Source organism: Pseudorasbora parva, chromosome 23 (assembly GCF_024679245.1).
Source record: "Pseudorasbora parva isolate DD20220531a chromosome 23, ASM2467924v1, whole genome shotgun sequence".
NCBI classification, from domain to species: Eukaryota; Metazoa; Chordata; class Actinopteri; order Cypriniformes; family Gobionidae; genus Pseudorasbora; species Pseudorasbora parva.
In genome coordinates this window covers 35,274,441-35,300,444 of record NC_090194.1, presented here as the reverse complement: position 1 = coordinate 35,300,444, position 26,004 = coordinate 35,274,441, and the positions used below count along the sequence as shown (strand labels likewise).

At 38.5% G+C, this 26,004-nt stretch overlaps 1 long non-coding RNA gene across 1 annotated transcript; it reads right to left on the bottom strand.

Annotated features, from left to right (window-relative positions):
* Positions 1-1,726: 1,726 nt before the first annotated feature.
* On the bottom strand, positions 1,727-23,056 carry LOC137061946 (uncharacterized). The gene is made up of 3 exons (XR_010901187.1): positions 22,974-23,056; positions 2,691-2,758; positions 1,727-2,580 (listed from the first exon to the last, which is right to left on the bottom strand). It is a non-coding gene; the product is annotated as an uncharacterized lncRNA (long non-coding RNA).
* Positions 23,057-26,004: the final 2,948 nt, after the last annotated feature.

Below are 26,004 nucleotides of genomic sequence, written 5' to 3'. Positions count from 1 at the left end.
TTAACAATATACATACATTTGCTTGCACACACACACACACACACGCACACACACACACACACACACACACACACACACACACACACACACACACACACACACACACACACACACACACACACACACACACACACACACACACACAATTATTTTTGTCAGTGTGGGGTGACCATAAAAAAGTTCTTAAATATGTAAATAATAATAATAAAATGATTAAATTCATTAATAAATTATTTTTATTGTACTTTTACAATATACATACACTTGTACCTTGTAATCCATGCATGTTAAAATTAAACCTCAAACTAAGTCCATTTTTAGTAAATATATACTGTACTGAATATAAATATTTTATATACTGTAATAAACATTAACATGTACACTGATTAAAATATTTACTATTTTTTACTCTGAATAGAAAATACATTTTTTCCACTCAAATCAGGCATGCAGAATTAAAGCTCAAACTAAGTACATTTTATAGATATATAGTTTATTTAATTGTTTGCAGTTTTTACACTGTGCCTGATCTCAAAGTAAGCTCAAGCTTTGATTCGGTGTGTCAGATGCCAAAGCCTATCCAGACAGTCATGAAATAAACTACTGACTAGTTTTGATGGTAAATATTGTTATTAATATCTCTGCTGCGTACAGTCTGTGTGAGACAGCGGCTCTGAAGCGGTCACATTTGCACAGGGATTGTCTGTGTTTCCAAACGGTGATAATCTCTCTCACTCTGAAGTGAATCTTGAACATGCGAATGCAAAATGCCTTCAAACCATGTTATTAAAATGAATCCACTATATTTCAATAAAGATCGTGGATGCGGCTGAATTCGTGCACATTAATCATTAAACAGGCCTGTGTGGCTTTGAATGAATGAGTCATCAGTCAAATGTCCACTGATATCAGCCGGCCTTCAGCTCTGGGCTCCTGTGAGCGGAGTCGGGTCGGTTTGCCTCACACAGGCGGGTCAGAGATGCCACAGGGAACGAATGAGGCCAGAGAGAGAGAGAGAGCGTTCAGACAGAAGGCCGCGCGCGCGTCCGCTCAGCCTAGCAACAGGCAGGCAGCGTGTGAGAGAGAGAGAGAGAGAGAGAGAGAGTCATGTGTTCAGAGTGAAAATGAAACACGGACTGCACAAGGACAACGAGACCTGTGAGGACTGACGCACTCGCGCTCGCACTGACGCACTGAACGCAGGTCTTGTGCAGTATTACTGCTTTTGAACATGTCATATTTTTGCATCAAGGAAAACAGGATTTTTCTTGCTCATCTCAAGAGTCTGACTACACAGATAAACTCTAACATGCACAGCTCTCCCTCCAAACGCAATCCGCAACATACTGTACATATCTATCATTATTTATCCATCCACCCGTCCATCTGTCCAAAACCATTCATCCATCTCTCTATCGTTCCATCCATAACCTTTATACGGTGGTCACGTTCAACCATCTATCTATCCATCCATCCATCCATCCATCCATCCATCCATCCATCCATCCATCTATCTATCTATCCATCCATCCATCCATCCACCCATCCACCCACCCACCCACCCATCCATCCATCCATCCATCCATCCATCCATCCATCCATCCACCCATCCATATTTTTATTGTAACATTCATACAGCCTTTTACGCTTAACAATTGTATGCAGTGTTTTGAACAATAATAGAATAATAAAATGATGCAATATATTGTATGCGGTTATTGTTATTTTAGGGTGAAATATAAGCGGGATATTCTTGTGAGATTTACTCTCAGTGTGACTGCAAAGAGGTTAGCCAATCAAAATAGAGATAATGAACAAAGAACATGAGGAAACAATGGCAAAAACAGGCCGTTTATTTCTAAAGGTCATTTACTAGGTCAAAAAAACTTGGTGCAAAAAACTTCAGAGAAAAAAAAAGAAGTGTTCCTATAAAACAAGACCCCTGTACATAAAACACAGAGGAGGCGTCGCTCATCGCCCCTGCACACCCTCAGTTTAATATGGAGGATGTTTGAATAAATGTCAAACAGCAGCTTCTGACAAACGCCAGGTGCAAAGCCTCATAAGCAAACCAGCTGACACTGGCCATCTCAATAAAGACAAATCCACAACTAGGCTACAGCACACAAGAGCATAACACATCACACACTGCATGATTAATATAAAGATCTGCTACACAGTGTTCAAACACAGTAAACACTAACAGTGTGCTTGAAGTTCTGCCAAGACGAAATACATTTAGCACGTCATTCGGTAAACCCATAGGAGCAGAAAAGCTTTATGCACCTGAAATTCAAGACACACTGGCTGTCTGCAGTGAACACTGTTGCGTATGTCATATATTTGCCCATATAAGCATGCATGGATGGCATGCTGTTTTCCACACACTATGATTTGGGATGCACTAATCCTAATCGTTCACACTATTTGTTTTTGTTCATACTTTTGTGAATTTTAGGTGAAATCGATCTATAACTGCATCAAATATCCGGAGCTCTGAAAGAGAAACCTCTGGGATAGTTTGATCCATCTCAGCTCGATCCACTGGTCAGTCCCGCCAACCGCTTTCACAACACAGATCTGCACAGAGCAACATCAGAAACCCCCATCGATACCTCGCCAACACTTCTGTGCTGGCTGGGCTCAGGCTGATGGACATTGTTAATTATGGTACGTCATTTGTGACATACCCATTGGGCAGACGAGGCGGCTGGCAGACGGACTGGCATTATCTGTGGATGTGGATTGGAGGAGAGCTCTAAAAACACAAGAGAAAGTTTGCCGATGCAGAAACTGAACATAGAAACTTCTATCAGAAACAGTGTTCTTGAGTGGATCACACAGATAACAATATATAGCGCAACTGTTTTTAATGCTTTCTCATGAAACGTGTATATATAGCATGTGTTGTATTTAGCGTGCGATTTATACTAGTTTTTAAGTGCATATGATGCACATCGTCTCCCCATTGGGTTTAGTGGTGTGGCGTGCGTGCATATAACACGTTATAAAGTGCGTTATCATATGCATTTGAAAATGCCATAACATATGCACGTAAAAACTAATTTTCGCATAAAAATCGCATGATAAATACAATGCGTGCTATAGATACGCATTTGCAGGAGATCGGGCTGGTTTTTCAGTAATAAGACTGTAGTAAGGCTGGGCTTCCAGCATGCACTATCAAACCCTTGCAGCTGATCCAGAATGCAGCGGCGAGAGTGGTCTTTAATGAGCCGAAGAGAGCGCATGTTACGCCTCTCTTCATCAAACTGCACTGGTTACCAATGGCTGCTCACATCATATTCAAGGCACTAGTTCTCGCCTACAAAACAACCACTGGCTCTGCACCAATATACCTAAACTCACTTGTTCAGACTTACACACCCTCCAGAAGCTTGCGTTCTGCGAGCGAGCGGTGCCTCGTGGTTCCATCCCAAAGAGGCATGAAATCGCTCTCACGGACGAGTCTGTAGCCATTTTTAAAAAACATCTTAAGACACATCTCTTCCAATTGCACCTGACCAATAAAGAATAGCACTTAACTATCCATTAAATTTTGTTAGTTTGTCAAAAAAATAAAAATAATAATAATTGTTTGTGTACTGTGCTTAATTAACTGAGACTTCTTACAGCTCTTACAGGTTGTTGGCCTTGTTTGTTTTGTTGCTTCTATTACTCTCCCCTTTTTTGTAAGTCGCTTTGGATAAAAGCGTCTGCTAAATGATTAAATGTAAATGTAAGACTGTAGTTAAAAAGGTTTAAAATAGAATTGCTTGTCCAGCAGCAATCAAAATTCCCCAAATGTGGTTTACAAAATAATAAATAAATAAAATGAAACTAAAATATAATAGAAAATTAAATAAATAATACAATTAAAACAAATGAATAAAAAATTAAAATTGAGCTTTCTATTCATCAAAAAATTCCTGAAAAATATGTATCATGTTTCCCCCCCAAATATGAAGCAGCACAACTGTTTTCAATATCGATAATAAACATAATATATTCTTGAGCAGCAAATCATCATATTATCATGATTTCTAAAGGATCATGTGACACTGAAGACTGGGGTAATGATGATAAATTCAGCTTTGATCACAGGAATAAATTATAAATATATACAAAAGCAAAATGTATGTTATGCTTTTAAATAGACATTTGCTTTTTTTTGTCAAATGGCTCTGATTAAAATGGTTTTGTTTCACCTGATCTTTTCTAACCACTCCCAGCAGTTAATGTGCCATTGAATGTTTGCGGGCTGGAGCCACTATTGACCATAAACCTCAGGGAATTTCCAGCGATCTGGAACGGCCGGCCTCCCAGACAGCAGGAATAATCGGAGTATATGTTGTCTACTGTAATTACATGCAAACTGATTAAACCATTACCTGTGGAATGTTGTAAGTGATGTTACTGTAAGTAATGTTTATTGAATAACTCAAGGCCAGCCGTCTCCACTTTAACCACATGCAAACGAGAATGACAGGAGCTAATTAATCATTAACTATCCTACAGGAATCGGCTAGCAGGACACAGTGACCGCTTTAACGTATTTGAACACTTAATGTCACAATGTCAGATTGTCTTTTAACACTATATTTATTGTTTTATCATTCCAAACCTTCACTTTGTCATACACTTTGCTTCAAAATCCTATTTGTGGTCTCTCTTTAAAATATATGTGACTTGCTTTGACAATTTTTTCTAATGTAGTGACATTCACACTTGTGAAAACGTGCTCTTAAATGTATTGCACTTGTAGTATATTTCAAATCTTACAAGTATATTTTTAAAAACTGTATTTATTTTGCAGATAATATAATAATAAAGAAAGGCCACTTAAGCATCATTTTTTTATGTTTTAAAAAGTGCACTGTATTTTAAATGTTTCAATAATATTTTGTTGTACTTTACTTGATTATAACTGCACTGTTATTCAATATTATATTCAAAATTAAAATATTTTAAATGTACTTTATAATTTCAAATATTTAAATGCATGACATACAAATTTTAATTAAATTTACATTAAATTTACATTCAAGTATATTTAAGTTTGCCATAAGCGCACGAAAGCACACTTTATCCATATTTTAAAGATAATAGAAGTAATTAAGAAATTACAAATAAAGATAAGGGGGCCAAAACAAGCACTCTAAAGATCAACTAACTGCACTGAATACACATGTAAATTATTTAATAGCAGTAAATATACAATAACCTTCAAAAATCGATGAGATGAAGGTCTCTCAGGAGACAGGAAGTGAAGCTAACATTAGATTCAGACGTGGCTTGATGCCGTCCTGCCTTTAAATGTTTCCTACGAAGGTATTATTTTCCAGGTTTCGGACACAAGCAAACACACACGCGTAAAAAGTGACAAGGAAAAAACGTGAGATTACGCGTGCGTCACACCGGATTTCTCGCGCGAGACTGGATTTGTTATTAAAAATGATAGACTGCAGAAAGCTTGTGATCCAAATTGTCTGTGCACTGATTTGCAGCGAAAGGGAGAAAAAACAAAGAGATAAACGGAGGAGAATATGGTTGTGGAGAAGCAGGGATCAAGGACTGTGTTCTGCAAAGAGAGTTGGAGGTAATAAATCATTTGGCAATGTGCTTCTGCTGTGGCTGGACAAACAAATGTTTGTTTGATATAACTGTAAATATACCTATTAAAATACTGATATTCTGGTCTATAGCGCCTCCCTGAACCTCACACTGCCCTTTATCCCGTTCTCTCATTGGCTAAGGGTCGTTGCCAATGTCATTTTCAGTCAGAACTCGGCAGGAGTATGAATCGCAGACAGGTCCAGATATTTGGGCTGCGTCTGAAACCTGGAAAATGGTACCTTCGTAGGAAACATTTCAAGGCAGGAAGGCATCAAGCCACGTCCAAGTCTAATGTTAGCTTCACTTCCTGTCTCCTGAGAGACCTTCATCTGATCGATTGTTGAAGGCAGCACACATGTGTCCTTCACTGCCTTTGATATCCCACAATCCTGTGCTTTCCATTCTGTGACAGTTAAGCTGGGAACAAATATGGCGTCCGGAAGTTGCGTTTGCTGGTCAGTTTGTGTGTAAATGTAAGTTTTTACCAATATTTTTCACTTCTGATGTAATTTCTAGCGAACTAAAATATCTGTTTAGTTCTCACCAAAGCTTGCTCTATTTTTCTGTAGATCATTGAACTGTTACACTGCCTTAGTTAGAAGTCTGTCCGAAATCAGTTTCGTGAGGTGCCTTCATGTGTAAAACACTGCCTTACAAGCCATTGTCCCATAAGGCAGCGAGGCAACGAGACAGCTGCCTTTATGGACGCAGCCTTAGCATGCCAAATATCTCACGGGCACCAGCGACTCGTCTGCGTGATTGTCACTTGCGTGAACGAGCGCTGTTTTGCCTTTGATTTCAGGCATTTGTCAAAGAGTCAAAATCGAGGCTAAAATCGTGCAGTGTAAACTCGGTATAAGTGCACTTCTTTTTCACCAGAGTAAGTATAGAAATCCTTTCAGAAGCATCCTAAAGGATGTCTTACTCCAGTAAATTAAACAAGAAAATAATCCGGCTTTTGTTGCATTTCAGGGCAGCTGCACTTGGCAGAAACGTCTGACGTTGGTTCAGCTTGAACAAAACAAAACATCATAAAACTTGACTGATTCTATTGACTGCATATACAATACAAGACCTCATTTGACTGCACATGCCACAGTGTGTTGATGTTTTTTGTTAAAGGGTTAGTTCACCCAAAAATTAAATTGATGTCATTAACACCTCACCCTAATGTCGTTCCACACCTGTAAGACCTCCGTTCATCTTCACACACAGTTTAAGATATTTTATATTTAGTCAGAGAGTGTATGTAAGTGTATCCACACTATACTGTCCATGTCCAGAAAGGGAATAAAAACATCATCACAGTAGTCCATATGAGACATCAGTGGGTTAATTAGAGTCTCTTGAAGCGTCCAAAATACATTTGGGTCCAAAAATAACAAAAACTACGACTTTATTCAGCATTGTCTTCTCTTCCGCGTTTGTGTTCAATTCTCAAATAAAGATTCAAACGGTTATGAATCAGTGAATCGAACAATGATTCGGATCGCGTGTCAAACTGCTGAAATCACGTGACATTGGTGATCCGAATCATTGATCAATTCACTGATTCATAACCGTTTGAATCTTTATTTGAGGATTGAACACAAACGCGGAAGAGAAGACAATGCTGAATAAAGTCGTAGTTTTTGTTATTTTTGGACCCAAATGTATTTTGGATGCTTCAAGAGACTCTAATTAACCCACTGATGTCTCATATGGACTACTTTGATGATGTTTTTATTCTCTTTCTGGACATGGACAGTATAGTGTGCACACACTTGCATACGTGATTTAATTTCGTTAGTTTGTTCAGAGTTCCTTCTGTAGAAAAGTCACAGCATAAAATTCCTGGAAGTGGCTGTAATTGTGAGGAAACCAGTTTGACTGTTTGATTTCAGCTCAGAGACGGTGATGTAACTCAACCCGAGAAACCTCACAGAGGCCGAAGATGAAGTGAAGTTAACTCTGCACACTTTTGAGGTCGGCTTTGGAGGATATGCTTGAGCATCATGAAAACATGTCCACGTCACATTCCCCCCAAAATTAGACTAAATAAAATGCAATAGCAATAAAAAACATATATACATTATTTTACAAATTAATTGCATTACTCATTTCAGGGTTAACATTATAACTGAAACTAAAACCATAACTGTCACTTAAAATAAAGTTTCCCAACTTCACGTAATAAAATAAATAAAACTAAACTAAAATAACAATTAAAAATACTTATAAAATAAAAAACTTACTACACAATCACACAACAAAATTACAAAACCTTTAACTGAAATGAATGTGTAAACAGAAAATATAAACATAATATAATTTAAAAATACTATAATAACAATATCTTAGTATATTACACGAACACTGCTTTTTTATCGACAATTAAGTGCATAATATAATTGCAGACAAACAATTATTCATTATTTCAAACATGAAGCATTGACATAAAAGCAATTTATCATGTTACAGTCACGAGATCTGGGGGCTAATTGTCATAAAAAATAATGTCAAGATTAAATTTTCGTTATGCAGTATATATTTTTCCTTATACTTCTTTCTTTAGGTTGTGAAATATGAGTCATCCGACTGATTTCGGTTGACACACACGCGCACGTGCACACACACACTTCACTGTTCACAATAAATACGATTTAGTTCTTGTTTCTCCCCGCCTGACAAAAAAACATCATAGTTTTGTTTACCAGATAACCACGTACAGAAGGAAGTGATTTAGAAGCATCTCTGCTGCAGATTTGGCTCAGATTTATAGTTAATAAATTCCATTTATTCTTTTGTCAACACATCCTGCAGCTCTGTGCTCAGGCAAGACTCCTGCATGTTTTACTGCTAATAAAACAGAAGCCTCACTGACATCAGCCTCATCTTCATCAGGCCTGCAGGTATTACAGGACGTCTATGAGGTGGGGGCTCATTCCTATGAAGCCTTCATCACCAGTTTCATTAGACAGTTTCTGCAATGATGCAAAACACATTTCAGCAGAAGAAAATACTGTCAGATTGCTCAATGGCACAAAGTTGTGGAAATGAAGGGCCCGAACTGGAAGGGTTTGCTAGAAGTTCAGATCCTTATCATTCCAGCTGATCATGGAGAATTTCACATCACAAGTGTGACAAAAATAAAAGGCCTGCTTCTGGTCAGTGAGCATCATGCTGAGCAGGATTTCTACAAATACACAGGCAAAATTAATCAATCATGATGGATAAACTGTCCATCACAGGATTTGGCAGATTATGAGTTATGTAATCATGATTTACTGATAACTTTACAGCACCCACCTAGCATAAGTCAAGGTTATTCATACGTTTTCAGTAAATCAGGTATTTTACCAAATCATGACATAAAAGAACTTCGCTGTTTGGAATTAAAACAGGTGAAAGTTCCTGTAGTTATAAAAATACGGATGGATGGAATCCTATTTTTTTTTCATTATAATATCAAAACCGATAGAAGGAACAACAGATGGATGGATGGATGGATGGATGGATGGATGGATGGATGGATGGATGGATGGATGGATGGATGGATGGATGGATGGATGGTACGATGGATGGATGGATGGATGGATGGATGGATGGATATAACAACAGATGGACAGATGGAAGGATGGATGGAACAATAGACAGATCGATGAATGGAAGGAAGGATGATGGATGCAACAATAGACAGACAGATGGATGGATGGATGGATGGTTGGATAGATAGATAGAACAACACACACACACACACACACAGACAGGCTGACAGACAGACAGACAGACAGACAGATAGATAGATAGATAGATAGATAGATAGATAGATAGATAGATAGATAGATAGATAGATAGATAGATAGATAGATAGATAGATAGATAGATAGATAGATAGATAGATAGATAGATAGACAGACAGACAGACAGACAGACAGACAGATAGATAGACAGATAGACAGATAGATAGACAGAGAGACAGACAGACAGACAGACAGACAGACAGACAGACGGACGGATCGATAGACTGACATAGACGGACGGACGGACGGATGGATGGATGGATGTATGGATGGATGGTACGATGGATGGATGGATGGATGGATGGATGGATGGATGGATGGATGGTACGATGGATGGATGGATGGATGGATGGATATAACAACAGATGGACAGATGGAAGGATGGATGGAACAATAGACAGATCGATGAATGGAAGGAAGGATGATGGATGCAACAATAGACAGACAGATGGATGGATGGATGGATGGTTGGATAGATAGAACAACACACACACACACAGACAGGCTGACAGACAGACAGACAGACAGACAGACAGACAGACAGACAGACAGACAGACAGATAGATAGATAGATAGATAGATAGATAGATAGATAGATAGATAGATAGATAGATAGATAGATAGACAGACAGACAGACAGATAGACGGACGGTTTGATAGACTGACATAGACGGACGGACGGACGGACGGACGGACGGACGGACGGACAGACGGACAGACACGACAGACGGACAGACACGACAGACGGACAGACGGACAGACGGACAGACGGACAGACGGACAGACGGACAGACGGACAGACAGACAGACAGACAGACAGACAGATAGATAGATAGATAGATAGATAGATAGATAGATAGATAGATAGATAGATAGATAGATAGATAGATGTAAACATCTGAGCAGGTTCAGTAGTTGAGCTTGAGCCCACTGTATAAAGGTTACGTCTCGACACGCCCTCTGGAAACACATTCCAAACACCTGAGCGCCTCCTCCACCGAAACTGAAGCATGCGGTGGGAAACCTCCGGCACTGAAACACACAGGTCGCAACAATAACCGCCTGTGATAAATCAAAGGACACCGGGCCAAGGGTTGAGTCAGAACACAAAAGGAAAACACCTTCACTAACATGCCCAGACAAGAGCCGCCATAAACCAACAACAACAAAAAAATCTCACAGATAGCACAATCCCACTGCCACACACCAACAGAGACGTTCAAAGACATGCCAAGAGCTGATTCACATGCAAAGTGAGGCTTTCACATACTCATCCAATGTTGCATTATCCAGCTCTTTGGTTTAATATTTGTTTATAATTTCTCTCTCATAAATAATTCCCAGTGCTCCTGTGAGATGTTATTTTACCACAACAGAAGATTTCAGCACAGTTTATCCTTAGGAAGGCTATAAAAAAAATCCCAATAAACTTTAAAGGTACAATTAAAGTGTCTACTAGACACACTGAGACAAGTCAGCTGTGTATATAGCAGACATTTTAGTGCACAATAAATAAATCTGAAAAATAACTATTTTAATACTGCTGCAGGTGTTTTTTTTTTAGGTGGGATCATCATTTATTCACCCTCATGTTATTCTAAACCCATTTTAATTTCTTCTTATACTTTCATATTGTCCTTTTTGAAGATTATTTGAGTCCCATCATTGTTATCGCATAGAAAAGAGCAAATGGCAGAACTTCTTTCCACAGAAGAAAAGTGAGAGATGACAGAAATGTGCTTCTTTAAACAAGTACGAGGAATAACTACATGCTACATGCAGATAGATGGATGGATGAATAAGTGGATAGATTGATGGATGATTGGTGGGTGGATGGATGGATGGGTGGGTGAAGGGATAGATTAATGGATGGATGGACAGGTTGATGAATGGATGGATAAGTGTATGGTTTCATGGATGATTGGTGGATGGATGAACGGATGGGTGGAAGGATAGATGGATGGAGAGGTGGATGGATTGAAAAATGGACAGATGGATGGATGCAACAATGGATGGATGGGTGGAGAATTGGATGGATGGAACAATGGACATGGATGGACAGACAGATGGATGGATGAATAAGTGGATAGATTGATGGATGATTGGTGGATGGATGGATGGATGGATGGATGGATAGGTTGGTGAAGGGATAGATTAATGGATGGATGGACAGGTTGATGAATGGAGGGATAAGTGTATGGTTTCATGGATGATTGGTGGATGGATGAACGGATGGGTGGAAGGATAGATGGATGGATAGGTGGATGGATTGAAAAATGGACTGATGGATGGATGCAACAATGGATGGATGGGCGGAGAAGTGGATAGATGGAACAATGGAAATGGATGGATGATGCAACGACGGATGGATAGATGGATGGATGAACAGACAGATGGATGATGCAACAATGGATGGATGGATATAGATGGATGGATGAAACAACGGACAGACTGATGGATGGATGGATGGATGGATGGATGGAGATAGATGAATGGAACAATGGATGGATGGGTGGATGGTTTGTATGGATGGAATAATGGATGGACAGAGGGATGGATGGTAGATGGATGGACTGGTGGATGGAACAACGGAGAGACATGGATGGATGGATGGATGGATGGATGAATTGAGGGAAAGATGGATGGATGGGGATATGGGTGGATGGATGGAATGACAGATGGATGGAACAATGGATGGACGGACGGGTAAAGGGATATGGGTGGATAGATGGATGGATAAGTGGATGGATTGATGGATGATTGGTGGATTGATGGGGGATATCGGTGGATGGATGGATGGATGAAACAACAGACCAATGGATGGAATAAAAATATAAAGAGAACATGCTTCTGTTCTTTGCTTTGCATTAAATATTGTCTTTTTTTCCTGTTCCACATAATTGATGATATATTACTGCTGAATTTCATCTTCTTTGAACAGAGCTTGAGGCAGACCGCACACAGAGGCCCGGGCAGACATTTGACACTTCATTTTCAGTTTCATTATCGGGGCGTTCTGCAAATAGAGTTCTGCTCTGGCACTCGGGACGGTGATAAAATGTCTGTGGGCTGGAATCAAAAATCCCTCTCGACAGCCCACCGAAAAGACAAATGACCCTATTATGAATCCAGTAATGAAACTCTCCGAACAAAAGCTTATCTCAGATCCTGCCACGATATCACAGTGACCTGCTGTAATAAACAGAAGTCTCATTAGGAAGAGTGCATTAATGAGAGAGAGCTTCACTGGCTCCAGGTTTGATGGATCAGAGGATGAGCCACTAAAAACACAACTTCTTGACAATAATCAGTGTGTTTCCTGTCGAAATCATTCTAGACCCAATGAGCCGTCCATTAGAGAGGTTCAAACTGAAGCAGAACACACTTCAGACATGAAACGGGTTACAGCAGAGGGGCATTTCAGCCCAAACCCCATGCCATTCTACTGGTTCAACTGGAAGTCAACTGGTTCCTCCGGAAGGAAATGCCACTGCGAAACAGCCAAACAATAGGCCTGTTCCAGCGCACGCGAACGCAGCAGTTATTATAGTGCCATATTAATAGATGACAGCATTCACACTGCATTCATAAGCATCTGCAACGAGTCCCCTTTTACTGCGTGCTGAATGCAAAACAGTGAAATATTAAACATACTGTAAATCATCTACACTATCTTGCATTATTCAATTTATATAAAAAAAACAAAAACAGGCATATATAATTTCCACCTTTTTCAAGATGCAGGCTTATAAACAAACTGGCTTTACAATCATTTCAACTTAAACTGACTTTTAGGAGCTTGGATTACATGTATAAAAGTTTAAATTGCTTATATTATCATAAATTATGAGGAAGAGGCAAAAAAAGACAAATATTTCATGCAAAGAAAAGAACAGAAGGATGTATATATATTTTTATCCATCCTATCTATCTATCTATCTATCTATCTATCTATCTATCTATCTATCTATCTATCTATCTATCTATCTATCTATCTATCTATCTATCTATCTATCTATCTATCTATCTATCTATCTATCTATCTATCTATCTATCTATCTATCTATCTATCTATCTATCTATCTATCTGTTTCATATATCTATCCATCCATCTGTCTGTTATTCCATCCATCAATCCATCTGTATGTTGTTCTATCCATCCATTCATCCATCCATCCTTCCATATATCTATCATTCCATCTGTCTGTTATTCCATCCATCCATCCATCCATCCATCTATCTATCTATCTATCTATCTATCTATCTATCTATCTATCTATCTATCTATCTATCTATCTATCTATCTATCTATCTATCTATCTATCTATCTATCTATCTATCTATCTATCTATCTATCTATCTATCTATCTATCTATCTATCTATCTACTTAATTCCATCCAACCATTCCTTGTTCCATATATCTATCCATCTGTCTGTCTGTTGTTCCATCCATCTATTCATCCATCCATCTGTCTGTTATTCCATCCATCCATCCATCCATCCATCCATCCATCCTATAGGCTATATAAATTTCACAGGTAAAAGCATGCATTCACTACAACATAATCGTTATTAATATTTTGTTGATTCATGTAATCATAATTTCTTTGTATGACAGCCAGGCCATAAAATGATGCCGGCACAATTTGTCATGTTCCATTGCGTAATTATCACAAATAAAACAATTCACTCTAAGCACAATTATGTAATGTGCTTAAAAAAATCGTAATATGATTTGAATAAAGGGTGATGTTTTCAGTTTTCCTAGGACGGACATCATTTTTGGCTACTGATGTAGGCTCTATATCAATATACTATACATATACATATACATATACATATATATGATGAACTTGACAAAACTGACACTGTTACTGAATTGAAACAACATTGAACTAAATTTAGTCGAATAATGACACTATTGTCTTCTTCTGAACAACATTGAATTTATTTTGTAACAGATTAATTTTATAACAATGTGATTTTCCTGTTTATTAATATAAAGCTGCTTTGAACCAATCTGTATTGTATAAAGCACTATATAAATAAACGCTGCATTCGAAATTCTGATTGGTCTCAATTCTCACATTTATTTGCATAGGGAAATAATACACTAATAGCTCTCTATTTTCTTGCTACTATTTAAATATCTGTTACATTTATTATCTGACTAGTAAATAAAATGATTACTAGTTTATAATTATAAATATATAATAAGTTATTTTATATATTATATATTAGCGTCACATAGACCTGAGCATCCACATGAGCACAATAGAGTTACATCACCTGTGTGAGTCGGTCAAATGAACACACATTTAGAGGCTTTCTGAAGATGACAAACTAAAGCCTGTTACATCAGCAGAACATCCGTCTGACCGATCCCACTCCACAACGTTTTATAACGGCGGTTCATGCCCTTAATCAAAATATGAAATTGCACATTGTGCATCTCATTAGACATTAGCTCTGCATTCAATCAACAGGGCAATATAATTATTAAAAGCATTGACATGATTGGTCATGACTTCATCTTTCCTTGAGCGTTGCTGTTGTCTCTTCCTTCCTTTGCAGATGAGTTTGGATTCTGTGAGCTGCTACAAATATAGGAAATACAAAATATGAATGCCATTTACAAAGAGACAACGTCACATACATATCTGGCCTGTTATCGAACTGTGCTCGAGTTTAAATGCCAGACAAAAATCAATAACTGTTCACTGGCCGTCCCGCTGGAACTGAAATAGATTGTGCCAGATGTGATTTAAATATGAAGCGCATTTATAAATCACTGATACACATCCAGCACTGCTTATGGCGCTGTTACATTATTTCCCCATTCGCAAACTGCATCAAAGGTTATTCAATGACGAAAATGTAGGATGAGACTTGATTTTATCCATGAGGAATTGATTGGAAAGTGTTCACATGACTAATATACTGATGACATCAGCTGACGTGATTTAAGAGTTATTAAATATTGATAAAAGCTTACAAAAGGCAAGCATGCACTGATTAATCAATCACACTAAAAGCAGTAATGTGCATACACATTTGATCTGGTGTTGACGTTGAGCTTACTTGTGTGTAAGAGTGTAAATAGTGAAAGGGACGTTAATGTGCACAAAAGCAAAGGACTCTTGACTTCCTCCCGAACAGGAAGCAGGCAGGATGCTCCGTGCTGACACACACACACACTATTGTGTGCACTTCCTGTGAGCTGCTGCAGGTGCATCTCTAACACACACACACACACACACACACACACACACACACACACACACACACACACACACACACACACACACACACACACACACACACACACACACACACACACACACACACACACACACACACACACACGGCTTCCTATGAGAAACTGCCTTGCCAGAGAAAAAGAGGGAAGAAGAACCTTTGTCATTGTAAATGCAGTTAAATCCTGCTCATTTGAATTGCAGATGAGAGTGGAGATGTTCTGACATATTTTTATATTCATATTATATATATGTTTTACCATCAACTTACAATTACTAAAAACAGCATTAATAAGAATTAATAATGCATTTCACTTCATGATGTATTGTATTTCCAAGGGAATCCGATTATCCGTCAGGAAATAATGCAGGGCAGAATTATCATTATGCTAACAGAATATACTATGCAGAGGCATGCTTGCATCATGCATACTAATAAACCAAATATTACTATATTACAGAATTCTAGGTCATTTTAAAGTGTCCCTATATATGCTATCTCATACAACAGGTTTACATGCATCCAAGGTCAAAAAACGCTTTCATTTTCTCTTCACATCACCACATTTCTCTCAGTGTTTGAAATGGATCAATAAACGTTTCAGTCTCTCTAAACCCCTCCTTTTCTAAAAGCCTGCTCTGATTGGTCAGATGGCCCAGTCTGTCCCAGTTATTGGTATAATTCATATGAATTTATATCATCTGGATGCTATACGAGATACATGCGATTAATTTCAATGAATTAATCAACATAAATCAACATGCAGACGGGCATCGTGATAGCCTTATGACCTATGAACAGGTTAATTAAATAATTGTGCTGATGAATTACCAAAAAAATAAAAATGCAGTGTAATGTGAAGATCATGTCAGTAGCGAACACTAATGTGCATGCAAACGCGATCACGCACGCAGAAAGCATGACTACAATAACCCCCAAATGACCGTGATCTATTTTTTCCCTCGCTTCTGTACTCGTGATAAAGTACACAAGCAGATTTCTGCTGGTATCTTATCTAAAATTAAACTCAGTAAAGAGTTTGATTAAAGCATCAGAGGCCTGCGAGCTTATCAAGTCTCAAACTCTCTTGGTTTCCAAACGCTGAGTGCAGCAGGATCTAATCGCTGGGCCATTTCCATCGGTGGGAGGAACATCAAGAGAGGCCTTGAAACATTCGCAGCAAATTGCTTACCAGCAACAAACAGCAGAGCAGATAAGAGCACAGAACGAGAGCAGCAGATACAGAACAGAAACAGTAATGTGCAGCACCACGCTTCAGCAAAGAGAGTAATGCTTTCCCTTCTAATTTAAACACAAAAAAGTTCTTGAGAAGGCCTGCAGGACTTCATGTTGATTCCTCCACATATAACATCATGTTTAAATCTTATAATGATCCGTGAGACAAACGGCTCAGAACAGTTGATCCAATTATCCAGGGAAGCATAACCTCAACGAATGCCATCCAATGTGAAATAACATCTAATCCAGCTTGAGAACAACACACACTGCACACGTTTCTCTTCTTGCACTTTTCCAGACGTTGCTAAAACTTTAAACGATTACACCTCCACTAAATCAAGAAAAATAACAGAAGGTCAGTTAAACATCGGAGCGTCTTTATTTAAAGACACCGAGGAGGTTGTCGCCTACTGATTTCATTTACTGAATTAAAGTTTAGTGCAGTAATTCTTCATGCAACGACATATTTAACACTCAAAAGTGTGCATGCTGCATCTTCACATTTACTTTAGGTGACAATAAAAAGGCAGCCATTTGCATGTTCTTACAATATAAATAGTGCCACGTTTTTAAATATTATTTCACCAAACAGATGTTGCAGGTAATTGTGTTTTAAGTTATGCGGTGAGGTGCAGAAACCCAGATGTGCAGGTTCTCAGGGCTTGTGTTGTGTAATCATGAGGTGAGGTTTTAGTGGAGCACAGCTTGAGGTCAGCGAGTTCTCAGACAGTACCTTCACAATCCTGTTACTGCTAACTAAAAATAACACTTTTTTATGCTTCATTTTCACGCACTTACTAATTCTGTTTTTTTTTTATTTTTTTTATTCTATTTTATTATGTTATTTTATTTATATGTGTTTTTTTACAGTGGCTTTGTGAATATTAAACTAATTTAGATGAATTTTGACTAATTTAGCTGAAACAAAAAGATATTAATATTAGATGAAAAACCTAAACTTAAAGGGGGGGGGGGGGTGAAACACTCAGTTTCAGTCAATCTCATGTCAATCTTGAGTACCTATAGAGTAGTACTTCACATCTCCGAAAAGTCTTTAGTTTTATTATATTTATAAAAGAAATATGGGCTGTACCGAGTCTTTCCGGAAAAAACCGAGCACCTGGAGGCGTATCGAGTGGGCGGAGCTGAAGAATGACGATCGCGCAAAGCGGTGACTTCTCAAGCGTGGAGAAACCCATCGCTATCTCAGCTAATACAGATATGATCCAGAATCAAATCTGAGGCAGAAATAAATTGAACAGGAGAAACGGCAACAGCAGGACGTCCGTCTCAGTGGTGTGGACTGTATTTAGCGGCCTGTCAACATTTGTTTTTACTCATTTGTTAATACAACATTGCATTACTCGCAGTTTATGAGGACATGATTCGGTTTATGGACTATTGTATGCGACTAAACCTTAGCAGTAGCAAGCAGAAGGGTTTTGCACGTCAGACTAGTGTAACGTTATACATAGAACAACAATGGAGTCCGTTAGCGCATTTGAATGACGAAGCACGCGATCGTGTCGTTTACTGATGTTTACTCACGCGACGATAGCCGACAGCACAGACATTTGAAGCAGTTTTACTCACCGGCTGCTTCCAAAGCAGGACCGAACCTTTATCGCTGGGACCGCTCCGTCAAAAACACACTTCTTTGGTATGATTTGGTGAAGTCCTGACAGCAGAGAACAGTGGAAATCCACTTTGCGACGCGACTGAAACGTGACGCTTCTCGTCATTTCTGCGTTCAAATGCAGCGCTGCCTTCCCGGAATGCTGTGCTGAAGCGTTGAAGTGGCTTGATATCACCCATAGGAATAAAGTGGAGCGTGGCACGGACTATAACGACGACTGGATCTGCATCTGAGAGAGTGTTTATGGGCGTGCATTTCCTCTCTCTCGCTCTAGTCACGCGCGCGCGCACCCTACCGGGAGAAGAGCCGTACGGCCCATTCAAGGACCTTCTGCTCTATTAACGTCAAGTCGACCCACCCTCGAAAAAAACTCTCTGAAACTTGTGAGAAACCGGAAGGAGTATTTTTAACACAGAAATACTCCATCAAACGTCCAACATTAGTTTTTTAATCTTTGTCTATGTTTGGGATGGGAATCCAAGTCTTTAACAGTGTAAAAAGCTCAGTATGCATGAAACAGCATTTCACCCCCCCATTAATCTACACATTAGCTAATTTTTTTAATTTTTACAGTGGATTTGTGAAAACAAAATAATTTAGAACTAAAATAAGACATAAAAAACACATTTAAATTAAATTAAATAATACAATAAAAAATGTGTAATGATCGATAAGATTTTCATCTAATATTTATATCTTATTTTATTTCAGCTCTATGTTCACAATTCCACTGTTAAAAAGTTGTAAATTTTAACAGTGGAATTGTGAACATTAATTTAACAGCTGAAATAAAATAAGATATAAACATTTGATGAAAAGCTTAAACTTTTTTAAAGCTTAAAAGCATTTAAAGGCTGCCTTGTGAATTTAACTGAACTGAAATTAAAAGTAAATTACTAAAAGAAAACAAAAATTAAAAACAAATAAATAAAGCAAAAATGCTAAAATAATATTAAACTGAAATGAGAATTATTAATATTAATACATACTATAATACTATATAAATAATACAAAATTAACACTAGTCCGTTTACAGTCTTTCTGATTCACACAAATCTAGAAACTGGAAAGTGTGAAAGTGTGTGTCAAACAGTAGTAATGTTACATTGTCATGACCTCAACCCATTGCATCAGAAATGCAGTCAGTAAAAAAAAATATACGTGTTCAAGTTTAACTCAGAATAATAAGTTAATCATTGTTTTTTAGACATTTATGACAGTTCTCTAAGGCAGGTGCGTCGCCACATTTCAATCGTTTTCATTTAAATTCACAGCTGAAAACAACACCATGTCACGCTCAAGGCTGTTCTCACAATCTCACTGTGATATCTGCAAACATCTGCTGTTACAGCTCTGCTCTCAGCGCACAACAAAGAGAGAGAGGTCATATCTCGCTCTCGGTCACTGCAGATAAGATGGCACAAAAACACCAGCGACGATCATCGGGTCGGGCCAATAACTGAGCCTGAAACCCTCACAGAACAGCAGAGCTTCTCCGGTTTCTCTCGGTTTTTACCAGGGAAGCATTCTCTACATATGAAGGATCAAATGCTCAGATCTGGCTGACAATGTGGGAAAGGCCCTGGGGTTGCTATCATCTGAGGTCAGGTTCAACTCAAACCACTGCTTCTGTTTCTCACTGCTTGAGCTGCTAAAACATACTACTCATAGCTCTGAAAAAATAAATATATATATATATATATATATATATACAGTGGATACGGAAAGTATTCAGACCCTCCTAAATTATTCACTCTGTTTTATATTGCAGCCATTTGTATTTGTTCTTTTTTACGCTGTAAGTCCACTGTAAAAAAAAATAATAATAAAAAAATATATATATTATTCCATTGTCAGTTTATTTACTGATTCCATGATGTATTGATTTCCAGTTATTTGTAGTGCATGTATATAATAAAGATGTATAAATTGGCAGTGGATTTATTTTGTTTTACTTTATTTTGTTTTAGAAAGGATTTGTGGATTTATATTAAAAAAAAAATAACAACAGGACATTCTGTAAAATAAATAAATAAATAAATAAATAACAGCATTTAATAATATTAATATTAATCTCTGCATTTACTAATACATTTTACGATTTAAACTTGTGTCTGTTTTGAATGCGTGCACTGTGAATTAACATGGACATTTTTATTAACAAACATTAACAATGGTTAATAAATGCTGCAAGAATATATTGCTCATTAATAAATGCACTACCTAATGTTAACAAATGAGACATTATTGTAGAGTGTTACCAATACTGTAGCTTTCTGTGTAGGAGGTGCTTCAACAATAAACACGAGAGTGCAAATGATGAAATAATCACATATCACATCTATCACGACACTCGAGTCACACAACATGCTAAACACACAAGTAGAAAATCAATGCTTTTTTATTTCAGATATCATTACATTAGCATCATCCCCTTTTCTAATAAAACCATAACAAAACAAAGGACTCTTATATTATCCCTTCCACAGCGTCACTTTATCATATCGCATCTTCTACAGAAACAAATGCACATTAAACCACCGCGGCATGAACTCAGGAACTGATGCAGAGCCACTTCATATCGAGCTTAACGTTTTTACGCATCATTACATCTGACAGATAAGGAAAGCTGTTAAAGAAGGATGGCTTGAGGGGGAGTAAATTATTTTTGGGTGCTATTCCTTTAAGAATGGTGCAAATACTAGTAAATTGACTATACCACAAACCTTGCATAATTTAGTTAAAGGGGGGGTCTAATGCTATTTTATGAATTCTGACTTATTTACACTGCTTAGCATGGACAAAATGTCAAAAAAACACAACAGGAGTTGGACATATGACAGGATTTCTGTGCCAAATACACTCCTTTGGGACTCAAATAAGTTTTGAAAAGTTTTTTTTTCGAGTATGCCCTGTATGATATCATAAAGGGAGGAATTCCTTGTATGGGCACTTCTCACACACACGAACACACACACACGAACACACACACACGAACACACACACACACACGAACACACACGAACACACACACACACACACACACACACACACACACACACACACACACACACACACACACACACACACACACACACACACACACACACACACACACACACACACACACACACACACACACACACAAACCAGAGCGAGAGCAAGAGCAAGAGCCCATCAACAAGCTTTGTTTAGGTCTTCGTTTGTTGGGACCCGTCGGCACCGCTGCCATTTTGTTTTTAGACCACGAAATCAACTAAAGAAGTCATGTCACTAAACATGTTACTAAAGAAGTGTGTTTTGGATGTGAGGGAAAGATAACCTTGTTCAGCTTCCCAAATAATCCAGTGTTAAGGGAACAGTGGATGCAGTTTGTGTTTCCAGAGTTCTGCAATTGTGTGTGTTTGTTCCCGGTCATGATAATGATGGTAATTGCATATAATGTGAACAACACCAACGTATAGTGAATCGAAAGATATCCAGGGATAATGCCATTATGTATTGTGTGTGTGTGTGTGTTTAGCTCCGCCCACTGCACATCCCCACAAGCTCGGCTGTTTTTGGAAAGAATCGGTACAGCGTATCTGTCTTTTATAAATATGGTCAAACTAAAGACTCTTCTGAGATATGAAGGATGAACACTACTCTATTGATACTCAAGATTAACATGAGACTGGCAGAAACTGTGTGTGTTATGTACCCTTTAAATAATCTCCTCCTATACATTTTGTGTCTGAAATGGAAAATCATATGCAATCAGCTGCAAAAATAGTCCATTCCTTGTCATTGCTAATTTTTCCCTGATTGTCAGATTAGTGATTTCACAGATTGCAACAAAAAAGGTTACGATTACACAACAATGATATACTAAAAGCTTTGCGTTTGTTGGCGACAATGTTGCGAAAAATGATCCCCGTTCACACGGATCCACAAAAACAACTAAAAATGCTGTATTATTCATCCCAGGTCAGTAGATGGCGATGTCACTTTGTAAATAAACATTTTTATATCTTTTTACACTCTTATAGACAGAAAACATAATACACATGATGTCACTATTTTCACGTCTTTGAGACTTTTTTCTTTTAAATATGCACTTTGAAACCCGTTTACAAAAGTTTACATTTTCAGGCCACCGAAACGCTGTTGTCTTGTAAATGAACGACCAAAACACACAAAAAGTTTTCTGTTTTTGCCTGAAAGCGGTGTCATGTAAACGGCTTTAAAGTAAACTTAAAGCTTAAGCAGGCTACTTGGAGTTCCCACAGTTGTAGATGACTGGATATCTTGCCGTGTTCTGTGTAAACTAATTATGAATGAATGACCATCGTTTATCGCATCGTTCATAATTTTCAGTAAAGTGAAAGTAAAATGAGTACATATCAAACGATCTGTAACAGACAAAGCAATAGTAACACATGGCAAAAACACTGTTACTCACACTTGTGCTGTCGTCACTGCATCATCTTTTACTTCCAGTCTCTCTGAAAGGCCAGCGTTCAACTGTCCTGTTTAAAATCGAATCTGCATTAAAATGAAGCAAAGATGAAACGTGTATTACTGACGTGATCTGGAATTTCGTAAAAAACACAGTTCATCCAAGCTTTCCTAATAGGGTCACAATGAAGGCAATGCAAAGACAAAATGTACACTGTAAAAAATGATATGTTCAAAAAGTTATGACAACAAATGTTTTTACATTGTTTTAACTCATCAAAATAAGTTAAGAAATGCTAAACTTTTTTTTATAAGTATATTTTTATAAGTATACTTTTTTATACAAGTTATTTTTAAAGTCAGTTTAATGTAATTACGTTGAAATAAACATCCCAGTCAATTGTACTTTGAAAAATTTTAGGCTGTGACGTTTTTTTACAGTGTAGTTGTAGAATAAATGTTTACGTTTTTTTTTTTTTTTTTTACAACTTGGCACTTCAAAATGTCTTGAATCATCAGAGGCGTTGTTGCTGGAGTAATCTATGTTTGAGTCTCTCTCATATTTACTACTATGTGACGCATGAATCGGTGGACGCTGCTGCTGTTCTTACTTCTGCTGCTGTTATTGTTGCTGTTGTTATTACTGCTGCAATTATTGTTGCTGCTGTTATTCCCACTGCTGTTATTAATGTTCCTGTTCTTACTTCAGCTGCTGTTATTGCTGCTGTTGTTATTGTTGCTGCGGTTCTTACTTCTGCTGCTGTTTTTATTGTTGCTGCTGTTATTACTGCTGCAGTTGTTGCTGCTTCAGGTATTGTTGCTGTTGCTATTACTGCTGTTATTCCCACTGCTGTTATTTTTGCTCCTGTTCTTACTTCAGCTGCTGTTATTGCTGCTGCTGTTATTGCTGCTGCTGTTATTGTTGCTGCTGTTATTGTTGCTGCTGTTATTGCTGCTGCAGTTATTGTTGCTGCTGTTATTGCTGCTGCAGTTATTGTTGCTGCTGTTTTTGCTGCTGCAGTTATTGTTGCTGCTGTTTTTGCTGCTGCAGTTATTGTTGCTGCTGTTTTTGCTGCTGCAGTTTGTGGTGTGGCAAGCAGCGGGGCGAGGGACCAATGTAATGAAGTTCGTTCATGGGAAGGAAGGAGGCGGGAACCGGCGAACGTTTCAAACATTTATTAACTCAAAATAAATAAACAAAATGAAAGTAAAACCGCGGGCAGCCCCTCACGGACGACTGCCCGCAAACACACAAAATAAAACATAACATAAAATTCCAGGCCTGGTCCTCTCTCGTCTTCCGCTGTCCTTGCTCCTCCTTATATGCTCCCGTCACATGGCCGCGAGACGAGACCGGTGTGCCACGCAGCTGGCACTCGTGAACGTTAATCACCGGCCCGCTCTCGCGGTCCCTCGCCCCGCTGCTTGCCACACCACACAGTTATTGTTGCTGTTGTTATTACTGCTGTCATTCCCACTACTGTTATTGTTGCTCCTGTTCTTACTTCAGCTGCTGTTTTTGCTGCTGCAGTTATTGTTGCTGCTGTTTTTGCTGCTGCAGTTATTGTTGCTGCTGTTTTTGCTGCTGCAGTTATTGTTGCTGTTGTTATTACTGCTGTTATTCCCACTACTGTTATTGTTGCTCCTGTTCTTACTTCAGCTGCTGTTATTGTTGCTGCTGTTATTACTGCTGCAGTTATTGTTGCTGCGGTTATTGCTGCTTCAGTTATTATTGCTGCTGTTATTACTGCTGCAGTTATTGTTGTTGCAGTTATTGTTGCTGCTGTTATTGCTGCTGCAGTTATTGTTGCTGCTGTTATTACTGCTGCAGTTATTGTTGCTGCTGTTTTTGCTGCTGTTATTGTTGCTCCTGTTCTTACTTCAGCTGCTGTTATTGTTCCTGCTGTTTTTCCCACTCCTGTTATTGTTACTGCTATTCTTACTTCAGCTGCTGTTATTGCTGCGGCAGTTATTGCTGCAGCAGTTATTGTTGCTGCTGTTATTGTGGCTGCTGTCATTGTGGCTGCTGTCATTGCGGCTGCTGTTATTGCTGCTGCTGTTATAGTGGCTGCTGTTATTGTGGCTGCTGTTATTGTTGCTGCTGTTATTGTGGCTGCTGTTTGTGGTGTGGCAAGCAGTGGGGCGAGGGACCGCGAGAGCGGGCCGGTGATTAATGTCAACGAGTGCCAGCTGCGTGGCACACCGGTCTCGTCTCGCGGCCATGTGACAGGAGCATAAAAGGAGGAACGATGGCAGCGGAAGACGAGAGAGGACCAGGCCTGGATTTTATGTTATGTTATGTTATGTTTATGTGTTATTATGTGTTTGTGGGCAGTCGTCCGTGAGGGGCTGCCCACGTTTTATTTTGTGTGTTTGCGGGCAGTCGTCCGTGAGGGGCTGCCCGCGGTTTTACTTTCATTTTGTTTATTTATTTTTAATAAATGTTGTTAAACGTTCGCCGGTTCCCGCCTCCTTCCTTTCCAGCTACTAACTTCGTTACACTGTTATTGTTGCTGCTGTTATTGTTGCTGCTGTTATTGTGGCTGCTGTTATTGTGGCTGCAGTTGTTATTGCTGCTGCAGTTATTGATACTCCTGTTATTGCTTCTGCTGTTATTAGTGCTGTTCTTATTTTTGCAGCAGTCATTGTTGCTGCTGTTATTGCTACTCCTGTTATTTCCGCTGCTTTTATTGTTGCTGGTGTTCTTACTGCAGTTATTGTTGCTACTGTTATTGCTACTCCTGTCATTGCTGCTGCAGTTATTGTTGCTGCTGTTGCTGCTGTTATTGCTACTCCTGTTATTACTGCTGCTTTTATTGTTGTTGCTACTCCTGTTATTGCTGCTGCTCTTATTGTTGCTGCTGTTATTGCTGCTGCTGTTATTGCTGCTGCTTTTATTGTTGTTGCTACTCCTGTTATTGCTGCTGCTCTTATTGTTGCTGCTGTTATTGCTGCTGCTGTTATTGCTGCTGCTCTTATTGTTGCTGCTGTTATTGCTGCTGCTGTTATTGCTGCTGCTTTTATTGTTGTTGCTA